This window comes from Zootermopsis nevadensis, unplaced genomic scaffold (assembly GCF_977971745.1).
Source record: "Zootermopsis nevadensis isolate Lab colony 2312 unplaced genomic scaffold, Znev_1.0 Znev_ptg000037l, whole genome shotgun sequence".
In the NCBI taxonomy this organism is placed as follows: domain Eukaryota; kingdom Metazoa; phylum Arthropoda; class Insecta; order Blattodea; family Termopsidae; genus Zootermopsis; species Zootermopsis nevadensis.
The window spans coordinates 9,122,501-9,140,000 of NW_028259169.1; the positions used below are offsets into that span (position 1 = coordinate 9,122,501).

At 50.5% G+C, this 17,500-nt stretch overlaps 1 non-coding gene across 1 annotated transcript; it reads left to right on the top strand.

The window, feature by feature from the left end:
• Positions 1 to 14,766: 14,766 nt before the first annotated feature.
• Positions 14,767 to 16,684, top strand: LOC147871916 (small subunit ribosomal RNA). The gene has a single exon (XR_015538279.1). It is a non-coding gene; the product is annotated as a small subunit ribosomal RNA (ribosomal RNA).
• The last annotated feature ends 816 nt before the right edge of the window (positions 16,685 to 17,500 follow it).

A 17,500-nucleotide genomic window follows, 5' to 3' on the forward strand; every position in this document is an offset into this window, starting at 1 on the left:
CGATTGCCGGTTCGGCCGCGCACTCGGACCTGCTCCCAAAGTCCTCCCCATAGTAGGTCTGGACCCCCCTTATCTCAGCATTTGTCTTGCGCGGGCGGAAGGCGATTTTCTCCCCGACGAGAGGCTTGCCGGCCGCCAAGGCCCGGGACGTCTGCGGCAAAAGTCCGACGGCGCGTGGTAGCTCAGAAGGCTGTTTCGGTGAAAGAGTCCTGCGGTAATGGCGCCTTCTTAATAATAGTAACTTGAATAAAAATAACATAAGACAACACGAATAACGGGAGTAGAAGAAGAAGAATTAGGGAGGAAGAAAGCGTAATATAGTGAAGTAGATGGTTTTGTATTCTTATGAGTTGTTTGATTTTGAGTGAGTGAGTGGGATGTGTTGTTTTGGTTGCGTCCTATGTTTTTCTTTTATGGTTCTGTTGTGTCTTATTCTTTTTGTTGTGCCCTCTAATTATTCTTTTTCTGTCTCACTGTGTTGATGTATCGCATTGTTTTGTTGTGTCTTATGTTCTTGTACCTTATTGTAGGTCACTGCCACCGGGGATAAAATCATTTGCAGTCAATAACAAATAATAAAAATAATAATATGGTTAAGTATTTGTAAATCATTAAAATTGGGCTTGCGGTGCCCCGTCTCGAAAGAAATCATCGTATAGCCGTTAACGCATTAAAAGTAAGTCATGTAAGAGACTACGCCTGTGTTTGATGGGTTGTATTGGGACGGTCGCTTCCTGAGGCCAATTCAGACGGCGAGTATAGTTACGGGGCTGCTTCGAAGCACGAGACCGTGCCGTGATAGCGCCTTCCTAAGAATAAGAAATAGAACGAATATAACTTCAGCGGCTAAGTCCGAAATATTCCAAAATGCAGTAAAATATTCTTAATTGAAAAAAAATGGGCTTGCTGTGCACAATAATGCCGTTAATTGTCTAAAAATAAATTTCCGAAATTTAACTCAAAAGTCATGGCTCTGCGGCTATGTCCCGTGGTGCTTGGAACTTGAAATCAGTTCTGCGGCTATGTCCGACCGTGCGTGTTAGTTGAGTCGCTTCAGCGGCTAAGTCCGAAAATTTCCAAAATGCAGAAAAATATACATAATTAAAGAAAGTTGGCCTTGCTGTGCTTAATAATATCGTTAATAGATTAAAAATAAATTTCCGCTGTGTTAGGTGGGCCTTACTTGGACGGTACGAATTCTGCGGCTATGTCCCGTGGTGCGTGGTACTTGAAACCAGTTCTGCGGCTATGTCCGACCGTGCGTGTTAGTTGAGTCGCTTCAGCGGCTAAGTCCAAAAAATTTCCAAAATGCAGAAAAATACACATAATTGAAGAAAATTGGGCTTGCTGTGCTTAATAAAATCGTTAATAGATTAAAAATAAATTACCGCTGTGTTAGGTGGGCCTTACTTGGACGGTACGAATTCTGCGGCTATGTCCCGTGGTGCGTGGTACTTGAAATCAGTTCTGCGGCTATGTCCCACCGTGCGTGTTACTTGAGTCGCTTCAGCGGCTAAGTCCGAAAATTTCCAAAATGCAGAAAAATATACATAATTGAAGAAAGTTGGCCTTGCTGTGCTTAATAATATCGTTAATAGATTAAAAATAAATTTCCGCTGTGTTAGGTGGGCCTTACTTGGACGGTACGAATTCTGCGGCTATGTCCCGTGGTGCGTGGTACTTGAAACCAGTTCTGCGGCTATGTCCGACCGTGCGTGTTAGTTGAGTCGCTTCAGCGGCTAAGTCCAAAAAATTTCCAAAATGCAGAAAAATACACATAATTGAAGAAAATTGGGCTTGCTGTGCTTAATAAAATCGTTAATAGATTAAAAATAAATTACCGCTGTGTTAGGTGGGCCTTACTTGGACGGTACGAATTCTGCGGCTATGTCCCGTGGTGCGTGGTACTTGAAATCAGTTCTGCGGCTATGTCCCACCGTGCGTGTTACTTGAGTCGCTTCAGCGGCTAAGTCCGAAAATTTCCAAAATGCAGAAAAATATTCATAATTGAAGAAAGTTGGCCTTGCTGTGCATAGTAATGCCGTTAATTGACTAAAAATAAATTTCCGCTGTGTTAGCTGGGCCTTACTTGGACGGTACGAATTCTGCGGCTATGTCCCGTGGTGCGTGGTACTTGAAACCAGTTCTGCGGCTATGTCCGACCGTGCGTGTTAGTTGAGTCGCTTCAGCGGCTAAGTCCAAAAAATTTCCAAAATGCAGAAAAATACACATAATTGAAGAAAATTGGGCTTGCTGTGCATAGTAATGCCGTTAATTGACTAAAAATAAATTTCCGCTGTGTTAGCTGGGCCTTACTTGGACGGTACGAATTCTGCGGCTATGTCCCGTGGTGCGTGGTACTTGAAACCAGTTCTGCGGCTATGTCCGACCGTGCGTGTTAGTTGAGTCGCTTCAGCGGCTAAGTCCAAAAAATTTCCAAAATGCAGAAAAATACACATAATTGAAGAAAATTGGGCTTGCTGTGCATAGTAATGCCGTTAATTGACTAAAAATAAATTTCCGCTGTGTTAGGTGGGCCTTACTTGGACGGTACGAATTCTGCGGCTATGTCCCGTGGTGCGTGGTACTTGAAACCAGTTCTGCGGCTATGTCCCACCGTGCGTGTTACTTGAGTCGCTTCAGCGGCTAAGTCCGAAAATTTCCAAAATGCAGAAAAATATACATAATTGAAGAAAGTTGGCCTTGCTGTGCTTAATAATATCGTTAATAGATTAAAAATAAATTTCCGCTGTGTTAGCTGGGCCTTACTTGGACGGTACGAATTCTGCGGCTATGTCCCGTGGTGCGTGGTACTTGAAACCAGTTCTGCGGCTATGTCCGACCGTGCGTGTTAGTTGAGTCGCTTCAGCGGCTAAGTCCAAAAAATTTCCAAAATGCAGAAAAATACACATAATTGAAGAAAATTGGGCTTGCTGTGCTTAATAAAATCGTTAATAGATTAAAAATAAATTACCGCTGTGTTAGGTGGGCCTTACTTGGACGGTACGAATTCTGCGGCTATGTCCCGTGGTGCGTGGTACTTGAAATCAGTTCTGCGGCTATGTCCCACCGTGCGTGTTACTTGAGTCGCTTCAGCGGCTAAGTCCGAAAATTTCCAAAATGCAGAAAAATATTCATAATTGAAGAAAGTTGGCCTTGCTGTGCATAGTAATGCCGTTAATTGACTAAAAATAAATTTCCGCTGTGTTAGCTGGGCCTTACTTGGACGGTACGAATTCTGCGGCTATGTCCCGTGGTGCGTGGTACTTGAAACCAGTTCTGCGGCTATGTCCGACCGTGCGTGTTAGTTGAGTCGCTTCAGCGGCTAAGTCCAAAAAATTTCCAAAATGCAGAAAAATACACATAATTGAAGAAAATTGGGCTTGCTGTGCATAGTAATGCCGTTAATTGACTAAAAATAAATTTCCGCTGTGTTAGCTGGGCCTTACTTGGACGGTACGAATTCTGCGGCTATGTCCCGTGGTGCGTGGTACTTGAAACCAGTTCTGCGGCTATGTCCGACCGTGCGTGTTAGTTGAGTCGCTTCAGCGGCTAAGTCCAAAAAATTTCCAAAATGCAGAAAAATACACATAATTGAAGAAAATTGGGCTTGCTGTGCATAGTAATGCCGTTAATTGACTAAAAATAAATTTCCGCTGTGTTAGGTGGGCCTTACTTGGACGGTACGAATTCTGCGGCTATGTCCCGTGGTGCGTGGTACTTGAAACCAGTTCTGCGGCTATGTCCCACCGTGCGTGTTACTTGAGTCGCTTCAGCGGCTAAGTCCGAAAATTTCCAAAATGCAGAAAAATATACATAATTGAAGAAAGTTGGCCTTGCTGTGCTTAATAATATCGTTAATAGATTAAAAATAAATTTCCGCTGTGTTAGCTGGGCCTTACTTGGACGGTACGAATTCTGCGGCTATGTCCCGTGGTGCGTGGTACTTGAAACCAGTTCTGCGGCTATGTCCGACCGTGCGTGTTAGTTGAGTCGCTCCAGCGGCTAAGTCCGAAACAAAACATAATGTAGTCGAATATCCATAATTGAAGAAAATTGGGCTTGCTGTGTGCATCATAATGCCGTTAATTGACTAAAAATAAATTTCCGCTGTTTTACTCGGACGTCGGGGTTCTGCGGCTATGTCCCAAGGCGCGTGGTACGTGAAAGGGGTCTAGCTCTGCGGCTAAGTCCCACCGTGCGTGGTACTTGAATGGTCGTTCCAGCGGCTAAGTCCCACGGTGCGTGGTAGTTGCTGGATGGCGCGTGGTAGGTGTTGGCCGGCCTCGGCGGCCACTTAAGAGAGTCAAAACTATAGATCTTCGCTGCCACTCACCCGCGGGGGCTGGGGAATCCCTCCAGCCCGCCAGCGCCCCTCCCCCGCGGGGGGGTGGGGGGGCCGGAGTGACTTCGCGGGGTCTCGAAGCCGGGACCGTAGCGCACGCCCTGAGCGGAACAGGGCACGCCGCTGGCGGGGTTCGAACCCAGGACCTTCTTCGGCCATGCAGCAGCGACCCGATTTCTTGGTGTAGGGCGCCGTGGAGGCACGCGGCGTCCCAGAATCCCCGAAGCGAGGTTCGAACCCAGGAACGTCATAGGCCCCTCGCGGCTGCAGCAGCGACGAGCTTGCGTGGCGTAGGGCGCCGTGGTGGCAGGCGAGCATCGAACCGAGGACTGAGTCCTCGAGGCTGGCCGGAGAACACAGGAGCGTCGTCATCGTCCTCGCGGCGGCGGCGTAGGGCGCCGTGGTGGCCCGCGGCATCTCAGGTGGGCCTAAAACAATTAAGCTAGGTTCGAACCCAGGACGGAGTCCGGACCGAGTCCCCGCGATTAAGAACGCGGTCCCCCGCCCGCCCGCCCGCCCGCCCGCCCACACACGCCAGATCTCCGTCCTGCCCCCACCCCCACCCCCGTCCTGACACTACGACCCCGGGTCAAGTGCGGCGTGTCCCGAACCGGCAGGAGGCCTCATACTTGCCGATTGCCGGTTCGGCCGCGCACTCGGACCTGCTCCCAAAGTCCTCCCCATAGTAGGTCTGGACCCCCCTTATCTCAGCATTTGTCTTGCGCGGGCGGAAGGCGATTTTCTCCCCGACGAGAGGCTTGCCGGCCGCCAAGGCCCGGGACGTCTGCGGCAAAAGTCCGACGGCGCGTGGTAGCTCAGAAGGCTGTTTCGGTGAAAGAGTCCTGCGGTAATGGCGCCTTCTTAATAATAGTAACTTGAATAAAAATAACATAAGACAACACGAATAACGGGAGTAGAAGAAGAAGAATTAGGGAGGAAGAAAGCGTAATATAGTGAAGTAGATGGTTTTGTATTCTTATGAGTTGTTTGATTTTGAGTGAGTGAGTGGGATGTGTTGTTTTGGTTGCGTCCTATGTTTTTCTTTTATGGTTCTGTTGTGTCTTATTCTTTTTGTTGTGCCCTCTAATTATTCTTTTTCTGTCTCACTGTGTTGATGTATCGCATTGTTTTGTTGTGTCTTATGTTCTTGTACCTTATTGTAGGTCACTGCCACCGGGGATAAAATCATTTGCAGTCAATAACAAATAATAAAAATAATAATATGGTTAAGTATTTGTAAATCATTAAAATTGGGCTTGCGGTGCCCCGTCTCGAAAGAAATCATCGTATAGCCGTTAACGCATTAAAAGTAAGTCATGTAAGAGACTACGCCTGTGTTTGATGGGTTGTATTGGGACGGTCGCTTCCTGAGGCCAATTCAGACGGCGAGTATAGTTACGGGGCTGCTTCGAAGCACGAGACCGTGCCGTGATAGCGCCTTCCTAAGAATAAGAAATAGAACGAATATAACTTCAGCGGCTAAGTCCGAAATATTCCAAAATGCAGTAAAATATTCTTAATTGAAAAAAAATGGGCTTGCTGTGCACAATAATGCCGTTAATTGTCTAAAAATAAATTTCCGAAATTTAACTCAAAAGTCATGGCTCTGCGGCTATGTCCCGTGGTGCTTGGAACTTGAAATCAGTTCTGCGGCTATGTCCGACCGTGCGTGTTAGTTGAGTCGCTTCAGCGGCTAAGTCCGAAAATTTCCAAAATGCAGAAAAATATACATAATTAAAGAAAGTTGGCCTTGCTGTGCTTAATAATATCGTTAATAGATTAAAAATAAATTTCCGCTGTGTTAGGTGGGCCTTACTTGGACGGTACGAATTCTGCGGCTATGTCCCGTGGTGCGTGGTACTTGAAACCAGTTCTGCGGCTATGTCCGACCGTGCGTGTTAGTTGAGTCGCTTCAGCGGCTAAGTCCAAAAAATTTCCAAAATGCAGAAAAATACACATAATTGAAGAAAATTGGGCTTGCTGTGCTTAATAAAATCGTTAATAGATTAAAAATAAATTACCGCTGTGTTAGGTGGGCCTTACTTGGACGGTACGAATTCTGCGGCTATGTCCCGTGGTGCGTGGTACTTGAAATCAGTTCTGCGGCTATGTCCCACCGTGCGTGTTACTTGAGTCGCTTCAGCGGCTAAGTCCGAAAATTTCCAAAATGCAGAAAAATATACATAATTGAAGAAAGTTGGCCTTGCTGTGCTTAATAATATCGTTAATAGATTAAAAATAAATTTCCGCTGTGTTAGGTGGGCCTTACTTGGACGGTACGAATTCTGCGGCTATGTCCCGTGGTGCGTGGTACTTGAAACCAGTTCTGCGGCTATGTCCGACCGTGCGTGTTAGTTGAGTCGCTTCAGCGGCTAAGTCCAAAAAATTTCCAAAATGCAGAAAAATACACATAATTGAAGAAAATTGGGCTTGCTGTGCTTAATAAAATCGTTAATAGATTAAAAATAAATTACCGCTGTGTTAGGTGGGCCTTACTTGGACGGTACGAATTCTGCGGCTATGTCCCGTGGTGCGTGGTACTTGAAATCAGTTCTGCGGCTATGTCCCACCGTGCGTGTTACTTGAGTCGCTTCAGCGGCTAAGTCCGAAAATTTCCAAAATGCAGAAAAATATTCATAATTGAAGAAAGTTGGCCTTGCTGTGCATAGTAATGCCGTTAATTGACTAAAAATAAATTTCCGCTGTGTTAGCTGGGCCTTACTTGGACGGTACGAATTCTGCGGCTATGTCCCGTGGTGCGTGGTACTTGAAACCAGTTCTGCGGCTATGTCCGACCGTGCGTGTTAGTTGAGTCGCTTCAGCGGCTAAGTCCAAAAAATTTCCAAAATGCAGAAAAATACACATAATTGAAGAAAATTGGGCTTGCTGTGCATAGTAATGCCGTTAATTGACTAAAAATAAATTTCCGCTGTGTTAGCTGGGCCTTACTTGGACGGTACGAATTCTGCGGCTATGTCCCGTGGTGCGTGGTACTTGAAACCAGTTCTGCGGCTATGTCCGACCGTGCGTGTTAGTTGAGTCGCTTCAGCGGCTAAGTCCAAAAAATTTCCAAAATGCAGAAAAATACACATAATTGAAGAAAATTGGGCTTGCTGTGCATAGTAATGCCGTTAATTGACTAAAAATAAATTTCCGCTGTGTTAGGTGGGCCTTACTTGGACGGTACGAATTCTGCGGCTATGTCCCGTGGTGCGTGGTACTTGAAACCAGTTCTGCGGCTATGTCCCACCGTGCGTGTTACTTGAGTCGCTTCAGCGGCTAAGTCCGAAAATTTCCAAAATGCAGAAAAATATACATAATTGAAGAAAGTTGGCCTTGCTGTGCTTAATAATATCGTTAATAGATTAAAAATAAATTTCCGCTGTGTTAGCTGGGCCTTACTTGGACGGTACGAATTCTGCGGCTATGTCCCGTGGTGCGTGGTACTTGAAACCAGTTCTGCGGCTATGTCCGACCGTGCGTGTTAGTTGAGTCGCTTCAGCGGCTAAGTCCAAAAAATTTCCAAAATGCAGAAAAATACACATAATTGAAGAAAATTGGGCTTGCTGTGCTTAATAAAATCGTTAATAGATTAAAAATAAATTACCGCTGTGTTAGGTGGGCCTTACTTGGACGGTACGAATTCTGCGGCTATGTCCCGTGGTGCGTGGTACTTGAAATCAGTTCTGCGGCTATGTCCCACCGTGCGTGTTACTTGAGTCGCTTCAGCGGCTAAGTCCGAAAATTTCCAAAATGCAGAAAAATATTCATAATTGAAGAAAGTTGGCCTTGCTGTGCATAGTAATGCCGTTAATTGACTAAAAATAAATTTCCGCTGTGTTAGCTGGGCCTTACTTGGACGGTACGAATTCTGCGGCTATGTCCCGTGGTGCGTGGTACTTGAAACCAGTTCTGCGGCTATGTCCGACCGTGCGTGTTAGTTGAGTCGCTTCAGCGGCTAAGTCCAAAAAATTTCCAAAATGCAGAAAAATACACATAATTGAAGAAAATTGGGCTTGCTGTGCATAGTAATGCCGTTAATTGACTAAAAATAAATTTCCGCTGTGTTAGCTGGGCCTTACTTGGACGGTACGAATTCTGCGGCTATGTCCCGTGGTGCGTGGTACTTGAAACCAGTTCTGCGGCTATGTCCGACCGTGCGTGTTAGTTGAGTCGCTTCAGCGGCTAAGTCCAAAAAATTTCCAAAATGCAGAAAAATACACATAATTGAAGAAAATTGGGCTTGCTGTGCATAGTAATGCCGTTAATTGACTAAAAATAAATTTCCGCTGTGTTAGGTGGGCCTTACTTGGACGGTACGAATTCTGCGGCTATGTCCCGTGGTGCGTGGTACTTGAAACCAGTTCTGCGGCTATGTCCCACCGTGCGTGTTACTTGAGTCGCTTCAGCGGCTAAGTCCGAAAATTTCCAAAATGCAGAAAAATATACATAATTGAAGAAAGTTGGCCTTGCTGTGCTTAATAATATCGTTAATAGATTAAAAATAAATTTCCGCTGTGTTAGCTGGGCCTTACTTGGACGGTACGAATTCTGCGGCTATGTCCCGTGGTGCGTGGTACTTGAAACCAGTTCTGCGGCTATGTCCGACCGTGCGTGTTAGTTGAGTCGCTTCAGCGGCTAAGTCCAAAAAATTTCCAAAATGCAGAAAAATACACATAATTGAAGAAAATTGGGCTTGCTGTGCTTAATAAAATCGTTAATAGATTAAAAATAAATTACCGCTGTGTTAGGTGGGCCTTACTTGGACGGTACGAATTCTGCGGCTATGTCCCGTGGTGCGTGGTACTTGAAACCAGTTCTGCGGCTATGTCCGACCGTGCGTGTTAGTTGAGTCGCTTCAGCGGCTAAGTCCAAAAAATTTCCAAAATGCAGAAAAATACACATAATTGAAGAAAATTGGGCTTGCTGTGCATAGTAATGCCGTTAATTGACTAAAAATAAATTTCCGCTGTGTTAGCTGGGCCTTACTTGGACGGTACGAATTCTGCGGCTATGTCCCGTGGTGCGTGGTACTTGAAACCAGTTCTGCGGCTATGTCCGACCGTGCGTGTTAGTTGAGTCGCTTCAGCGGCTAAGTCCGAAAATTTCCAAAATGCAGAAAAATATTCATAATTGAAGAAAGTTGGCCTTGCTGTGCATAGTAATGCCGTTAATTGACTAAAAATAAATTTCCGCTGTGTTAGCTGGGCCTTACTTGGACGGTACGAATTCTGCGGCTATGTCCCGTGGTGCGTGGTACTTGAAACCAGTTCTGCGGCTATGTCCGACCGTGCGTGTTAGTTGAGTCGCTTCAGCGGCTAAGTCCAAAAAATTTCCAAAATGCAGAAAAATACACATAATTGAAGAAAATTGGGCTTGCTGTGCATAGTAATGCCGTTAATTGACTAAAAATAAATTTCCGCTGTGTTAGGTGGGCCTTACTTGGACGGTACGAATTCTGCGGCTATGTCCCGTGGTGCGTGGTACTTGAAACCAGTTCTGCGGCTATGTCCCACCGTGCGTGTTACTTGAGTCGCTTCAGCGGCTAAGTCCGAAAATTTCCAAAATGCAGAAAAATATACATAATTGAAGAAAGTTGGCCTTGCTGTGCTTAATAATATCGTTAATAGATTAAAAATAAATTTCCGCTGTGTTAGGTGGGCCTTACTTGGACGGTACGAATTCTGCGGCTATGTCCCGTGGTGCGTGGTACTTGAAACCAGTTCTGCGGCTATGTCCGACCGTGCGTGTTAGTTGAGTCGCTTCAGCGGCTAAGTCCAAAAAATTTCCAAAATGCAGAAAAATACACATAATTGAAGAAAATTGGGCTTGCTGTGCATAGTAATGCCGTTAATTGACTAAAAATAAATTTCCGCTGTGTTAGCTGGGCCTTACTTGGACGGTACGAATTCTGCGGCTATGTCCCGTGGTGCGTGGTACTTGAAACCAGTTCTGCGGCTATGTCCCACCGTGCGTGTTACTTGAGTCGCTTCAGCGGCTAAGTCCGAAAATTTCCAAAATGCAGAAAAATATACATAATTGAAGAAAGTTGGCCTTGCTGTGCTTAATAATATCGTTAATAGATTAAAAATAAATTTCCGCTGTGTTAGGTGGGCCTTACTTGGACGGTACGAATTCTGCGGCTATGTCCCGTGGTGCGTGGTACTTGAAACCAGTTCTGCGGCTATGTCCGACCGTGCGTGTTAGTTGAGTCGCTTCAGCGGCTAAGTCCAAAAAATTTCCAAAATGCAGAAAAATACACATAATTGAAGAAAATTGGGCTTGCTGTGCATAGTAATGCCGTTAATTGACTAAAAATAAATTTCCGCTGTGTTAGCTGGGCCTTACTTGGACGGTACGAATTCTGCGGCTATGTCCCGTGGTGCGTGGTACTTGAAACCAGTTCTGCGGCTATGTCCCACCGTGCGTGTTACTTGAGTCGCTTCAGCGGCTAAGTCCGAAAATTTCTAAAGTGCAGAAAAATATTAAATAAAGCGGTTATATAAGTAAGTATGTGTATGTATTCTAACATATACAAAATTTAGTATGATCGGAAATGATTAAGGAAGAGAAAAACTTAATTAAAATTTCTGGCGGCAGCCGAAGGGCCATCCGCCGGTGTCCGCGGCTCTGCCTCTTCCGTGACTGACGAATGCTGAGATAAGGGGGGTCCAGACTATAGTATATGAGCTTGGCGAGCGAGGCTCTCCTCGAGCAGGGGGAAGTCTGAGATTGGACTACCGGCCGCCGGGGACACTGTCGCCGGCAGGCCATTCGCGCTTCCGCCCCGCGTTGGCTGAGGCAGTTTAGGGCAAGAGTGGCACAAGTGCACCGACCGCCGTGTCCTTTGGGGTCGGCGCCCGTCACCCCGCTCAGTGGCCGGCGAAGACCGGCCGAGTCTCGGGTTCGAGTCGGCACAGGACACTGAGTGCAAGAGTGACACAAGTAACGGCGTTCACGGGCGGCCTCTGGGAGATTGCCCTCAGTACCACCGGGCAACGCGGGGGACTGCAGGCCTCGACCCGCGCCGCTCGATCCCCGTTTAGGGCAAGAGTGGCACAAGTGCACCGACCGCCGTGTCCTTTGGGGTCGGCGCCCGTCACCCCGCTCAGTGGCCGGCGAAGACTGGTCGAGTCTCGGGTTCGAGTCGGCACTCGAGCCTGAGTGCAAGAGTGGCACAAGTGATGGTCTTCACGGGCGGCCTCTGGGAAGCTGCCCCTAGTACCAGCGGACAACAGCGAGGGACTGCAGGCCTCGGCCCGCGCTACTTGCGACCGTTTAGGGCAAGAGGGGCACAAGTGTATCGACCGCCGTGTAATTTGTGGTCAACCCGCGCTGTTGCCTGCGAAGACCGGCCGAGTCTCGGGTTCGAGTCGGCACAGGGCACTGAGTGCAAGAGTGACACAAGTAACGGCCTTCACGGGCGGCCTCTGGGAGATTGCCCTCAGTACCACCGGGCAACGCGGGGGACTGCAGGCCTCGTCCCGCGCCGCTCGATCCCCGTTTAGGGCAAGAGTGGCACATGTGCACCGATCGCCGTCTTCAACGGGGTCGGCGCCCGTCAACCCGCGCAGTGGCCGGCGGAGGCTCCGGTTCGAGTCGGCACTCGATTCCGAGTGCAAGAGTGGCACACGTGACGGCCTTCACGGGCGGCCTCTGGGAAGCTGCACTTAGTACCAGCGGACAACCGCGGGGGAATGCTTTCCTCGGCCCGGTGTACTTGCAACCGTTTAGTGCAAGTGGGGCACAAATGCACCGACCGCCGAGTCCATCGGGGTTGGCGCACGTCAACACGCGCGGTGTCCGGCGGAGGCTCGGGCTCGAGTCGGCCCTCGACTACGAGTGCAAGAGTGGCACATGTGACGGCCTTTACAGGTGGCTTCTGTGAGCCGGCCCTTAGTACCAGCGTGCATCCGCGGGAGACTGAAGACCTCTCCCCGCGCTGCTCGAACCCCGTTTAGGGCAAGAGGGGCACATGTGCACCGATCGCCGTCTTCATCGGGGACGGCGCCCGTCAACCCACGCAGTGGCCGGCGGAGGCTCCGGTTCGAGTCGGCACTCGATTCCGAGTGCAAGAGCGGCACACGTGACGGCCTTCACGGGCGGCCTCTGGGAAGCTGCACTTAGAACCAGCGCGCATCCGCCGGGGGACTGCTGGCCTCGGCCCGCTCTACTTGCAACCGTTTAGGGCAAGTGGAGCACAAGTGCACCGACCGCCGTGTCCATCGGGGTTGGCGCACGTCATCACGCGCGGTGTCCGGCGGAGACTCGGGCTCGAGTCGGCACTCATCTACGAGTGCAAGAGTGGCACATGTGAAGGCCTTAACGGGCGGCCTCTGGGAAGCTGCACTTAGAACGAGCGCGCATCCGCCGGGGACTGAATTCCTCTCCCCGCGCTGCTCGAACCCCGTTTAGGGCATGGGGGGCACATGTGCACCGATCGCCGTCTTCATCGGGGTCGGCGCCCGTCAACCCACGCAGTGGCCGGCGGAGGCTCCGGTTCGAGTCGGCACTCGATTCCGAGTGCAAGAGTGGCACAAGTGATGGCCTTCACGGGCGGCCTCTCGGAAGCTGCACTTAGAACGAGCGCGCATCCGCCGGGGACTGAATTCCTCTCCCCGCGCTGCTCGAACCCCGTTTAGGGCAAGAGGGGCACAAGTGTACAGAAGTCCGTCTCCTGGGGAATCGCGTGCTCGGCTGCCCTCAATGGACAGGCAGAAGCAGGGGTCTGCTCGTAGGTGACTCGGCACTCGAGTGCAAGATTGGCGCAAGTGACGACTTCTCGTGCGGTCACGGTGAGGCTGCCGGCGGTGTCTCTGGCTTCTGCCGCATATATATTCCCGTCCGTGCCCTCCACGTCTTCAGATTTCAAAGTCCCATCCGTGCGTGTTAGGTAGGCCGATTTTAGGGGACCTGCCGCTCGCATTCGGCCGGGTCGCGCTCTCTGAGGCTCAGACGTTACGAGTCTCCCCTGAAAACGCCGCGCTGGCACCTTATTTTGTAGGAAAATTTCACACTTCCTCTAGTTGAACTAACGGATGCGTCGCTGATAAATTGGACCTTTTTCCGCATAAGACGATTCCTGAGCCTTGGGTGGTGTCTGGATACATCAGGAGGACACAACTGACGGAAGAAAAGCCCGGGTCCGTCCTCCGCCCGGCAGGGGAACGATTTTACGAAAAAGGCCGGCTTCGTTCCCCTTCCCGGCAAGCAGCAGGTGGACGATTTTACGAGAAAGACCGGGTTCGTCCACCTTCCCGGCAAGCAACAGGGGAACGATTTTACGAAGAAGGCCGGCTTCGTTCCCCTTTCCGGCAAGCAACAGGAGGACGATTTGACGTTAAAGACCGGGTTCGTCCTCCTTCCCGGCAAGCGACAGGGGAACGATTTTACGAAAAAGGCCGGCTTCGTTCCCCTTCCCGGCAAGCAGCAGGTGGACGATTTGACGATAAAGACCGGGTTCGTCCACCTTCCCGGCAAGCAACAGGGGAACGATTTTACGAAAAAGACCGGCTTCGTTCCCCTTCCCGGCAAGCAGCAGGTGGACGATTTTACGAGAGAGACCGGGTTCGTCCACCTTCCCGGCAAGCAACAGGGGAACGATTTTACGAAAAAGGCCGGCTTCGTTCCCCTTTCCGGCAAGCAACAGGAGGACGATTTGACGATAAAGACCGGGTTCGTCCTCCTTCCCGGCAAGCAACAGGGGAACGATTTTACGAAAAAGGCCGGCTTCGTTCCCCTTCCCGGCAACCAGCAGGTGGACGATTTGACGATAAAGACCGGGTTCGTCCACCTTCCCGGCAAGCAACAGGGGAACGATTTTACGAAAAAGACCGGCTTCGTTCCCCTTCCCGGCAAGCAGCAGGTGGACGATTTTACGAGAGAGACCGGGTTCGTCCACCTTCCCGGCAAGCAACAGGGGAACGATTTTACGAAAAAGGCCGGCTTCGTTCCCCTTTCCGGCAAGCAACAGGAGGACGATTTGACGATAAAGACCGGGTTCGTCCTCCTTCCCGGCAAGCAACAGGGGAACGATTTTACGAAAAAGGCCGGCTTCGTTCCCCTTCCCGGCAAACCCTTCGCCACCGCGATGCCGCGGCCCTCTGTCCCCCGGACACGGTCTATAGGCGGCGTATCGTGGACACACTGCAACCGACTCACTCGTAGTCCGGGCGCGTGCTAGACTCGCGATGCCAAACGGCGCTTCGGCGCTTATGCATGTCGAGTGAAGAGAGGGAAGGGTGCCCTAATGGCACCACGGTTCTGGGGGCGCTCACGTGGCGTCCCCCTAACGGCACGAAGTGGCCCCTGCTCGCAGGGGCGCACGGAGTGCGAGCGTTGAAGTATGAACTGGACCCCCTCGCCGGACCCATCCGGGACCGCGTGGAGGGGGAGAAACGAGCTCCAAGTGAGTCTTCGGTTCCCTGGTTGATCCTGCCAGTAGTCATATGCTTGTCTCAAAGATTAAGCCATGCATGTCTCAGTGCAAGCCAAATTAAGGTGAAACCGCGAATGGCTCATTAAATCAGTTATGGTTCCTTAGATGGTGGACAGTTACTTGGATAACTGTGGTAATTCTAGAGCTAATACATGCAACCGAGTCCCGACCGGAGACGGTCGGGACGCTTTTATTAGATCAAAACCAATCGGTCGCTCACGCGGCCGTTTGCCTTGGTGACTCTGAATAAATGGAGGCGGATCGCACGGTCTACGAACCGGCGACGCATCTTTCAAATGTCTGCCTTATCAACTGTCGATGGTAGGCTCTGCGCCTACCATGGTTGTAACGGGTAACGGGGAATCAGGGTTCGATTCCGGAGAGGGAGCCTGAGAAACGGCTACCACATCCAAGGAAGGCAGCAGGCGCGCAAATTACCCACTCCCGGCACGGGGAGGTAGTGACGAAAAATAACGATACGGGACTCATCCGAGGCCCCGTAATCGGAATGAGTACACTCTAAAGACTTTAACGAGTATCCATTGGAGGGCAAGTCTGGTGCCAGCAGCCGCGGTAATTCCAGCTCCAATAGCGTATATTAAAGCTGTTGCGGTTAAAAAGCTCGTAGTCGGACTTGTGTCCCACGCTGCCGGTTCACCGCCCGTCGGTGTCTAACTGGCACGCACGTGCGGACGTCCTGCCGGTGGCCCGAGCCGGCGCCCGCGGGCGATGGGGGCGGCGACGCTCCCACGCCTCGGGTCGTCTCGGGGAGGGCCTACACAATCCCGTCGCGGTGCTCTTGACCGAGTGTCACGATGGGCCGGCACTTTTACTTTGAACAAATTAGAGTGCTTAAAGCAGGCAGCAGCCGCCTGAATACCGAGTGCATGGAATAATGGAATAGGACCTCGGTTCTATTTTGTTGGTTTTCGGAAGCCCCGAGGTAATGATCAAAAGGGACAGACGGGGGCATTCGTATTGCGACGTTAGAGGTGAAATTCTTGGATCGTCGCAAGACGGACAGAAGCGAAAGCATTTGCCAAGAATGTTTTCTCTGATCAAGAACGAAAGTTAGAGGTTCGAAGGCGATCAGATACCGCCCTAGTTCTAACCATAAACGATGCCAGCCAGCAATCCGCCGAAGTTCCTCCGATGACTCGGCGGGCGGCTTCCGGGAAACCAAAGCTTTTGGGTTCCGGGGGAAGTATGGTTGCAAAGCTGAAACTTAAAGGAATTGACGGAAGGGCACCACCAGGAGTGGAGCCTGCGGCTTAATTTGACTCAACACGGGAAACCTCACCAGGCCCAGACACCGGGAGGATTGACAGATTGAGAGCTCTTTCTTGATTCGGTGGGTGGTGGTGCATGGCCGTTCTTAGTTGGTGGAGCGATTTGTCTGGTTAATTCCGATAACGAACGAGACTCTAGCCTGCTAAATAGTCGCATCCGGTATCCTCTGTGCTACCGGCGACTCCTAATCTTCTTAGAGGGACAGGCGGCTTCTAGCCGCACGAGATTGAGCAATAACAGGTCTGTGATGCCCTTAGATGTTCTGGGCCGCACGCGCGCTACACTGAAGGAATCAGCGTGTCCTCCCTGGCCGAAAGGTCCGGGTAACCCGCTGAACCTCCTTCGTGCTAGGGATTGGGGCTTGCAATTGTTCCCCATGAACGAGGAATTCCCAGTAAGCGCGAGTCATAAGCTCGCGTTGATTACGTCCCTGCCCTTTGTACACACCGCCCGTCGCTACTACCGATTGAATGATTTAGTGAGGTCTTCGGACCGGTGGGCGCGGGGTTTCGGCCCTTCGATTCCACCGGGAAGATGCCCGAACTTGATCATTTAGAGGAAGTAAAAGTCGTAACAAGGTTTCCGTAGGTGAACCTGCGGAAGGATCATTAACGGCACCGAGAGTGACCGAACAGAGAAGGAAGGCATTAAGAAACCGAGGACGGTTGCTGGCTCTGGGGGAGTGCGTAATCTCGCTTGCGAGTGGACCGCCTTCTCGTGGAAGTACCCGTGTCTGGTCATTCATGATAATACAACCTCTACTGATGACTGAAAAATAGATGACGTCAACCTGAGGGGGGACCGGTCGGCGAAAGTCGCACCGACTCCCCCCGCATGAGGGGGAAGACGCATCATAATATGTGACCACTACTGATGACTGAAAAATAGATGACGTCAACCTGAGGGGGGACCGGTCGGCGAAAGTCGCACCGTCTCCCCCCGAATGAGGGGAAGACGCATCAAAAATTAATAAAAGGAAGGCATTAAGAATGAACCAGATGAACGGGGCTCTGCGGAAGGCGTAATCTCGCCTGTGATTGGACCGGCTCTTCCTGGCAGCGGCCGGATCTCGGAGATAACGTCGTCGGCCTGAGGTGTCCAGGTCGGCGAAGTAATCCCCCGGAGGGGGACGGCAAGACCGTCCCGCCTCGAGGTGGGAAGTAGGAGCGAAAGATGGTGAGTGGGTGCCGGCGGCACGCGGGCTCCGAGGATCCTCAGGGATCCAAGGACAACCCGCGCGACCGCGAGCACTGGGCTTAAAGCCACTTTATCTGCCCACGCAAGGCCGTTTCGGCGGCGCTTGAACGAGAGGGGAGCGCGGTCTGACCGTGCCGCTGTTCTGGGGGCAGCTCCCCCTCGAAAAATAACAACTACCTGTCCTACGGGACTAGCAGTAGCATCCTACCCGAAGCTCTGCTCGAATCTAG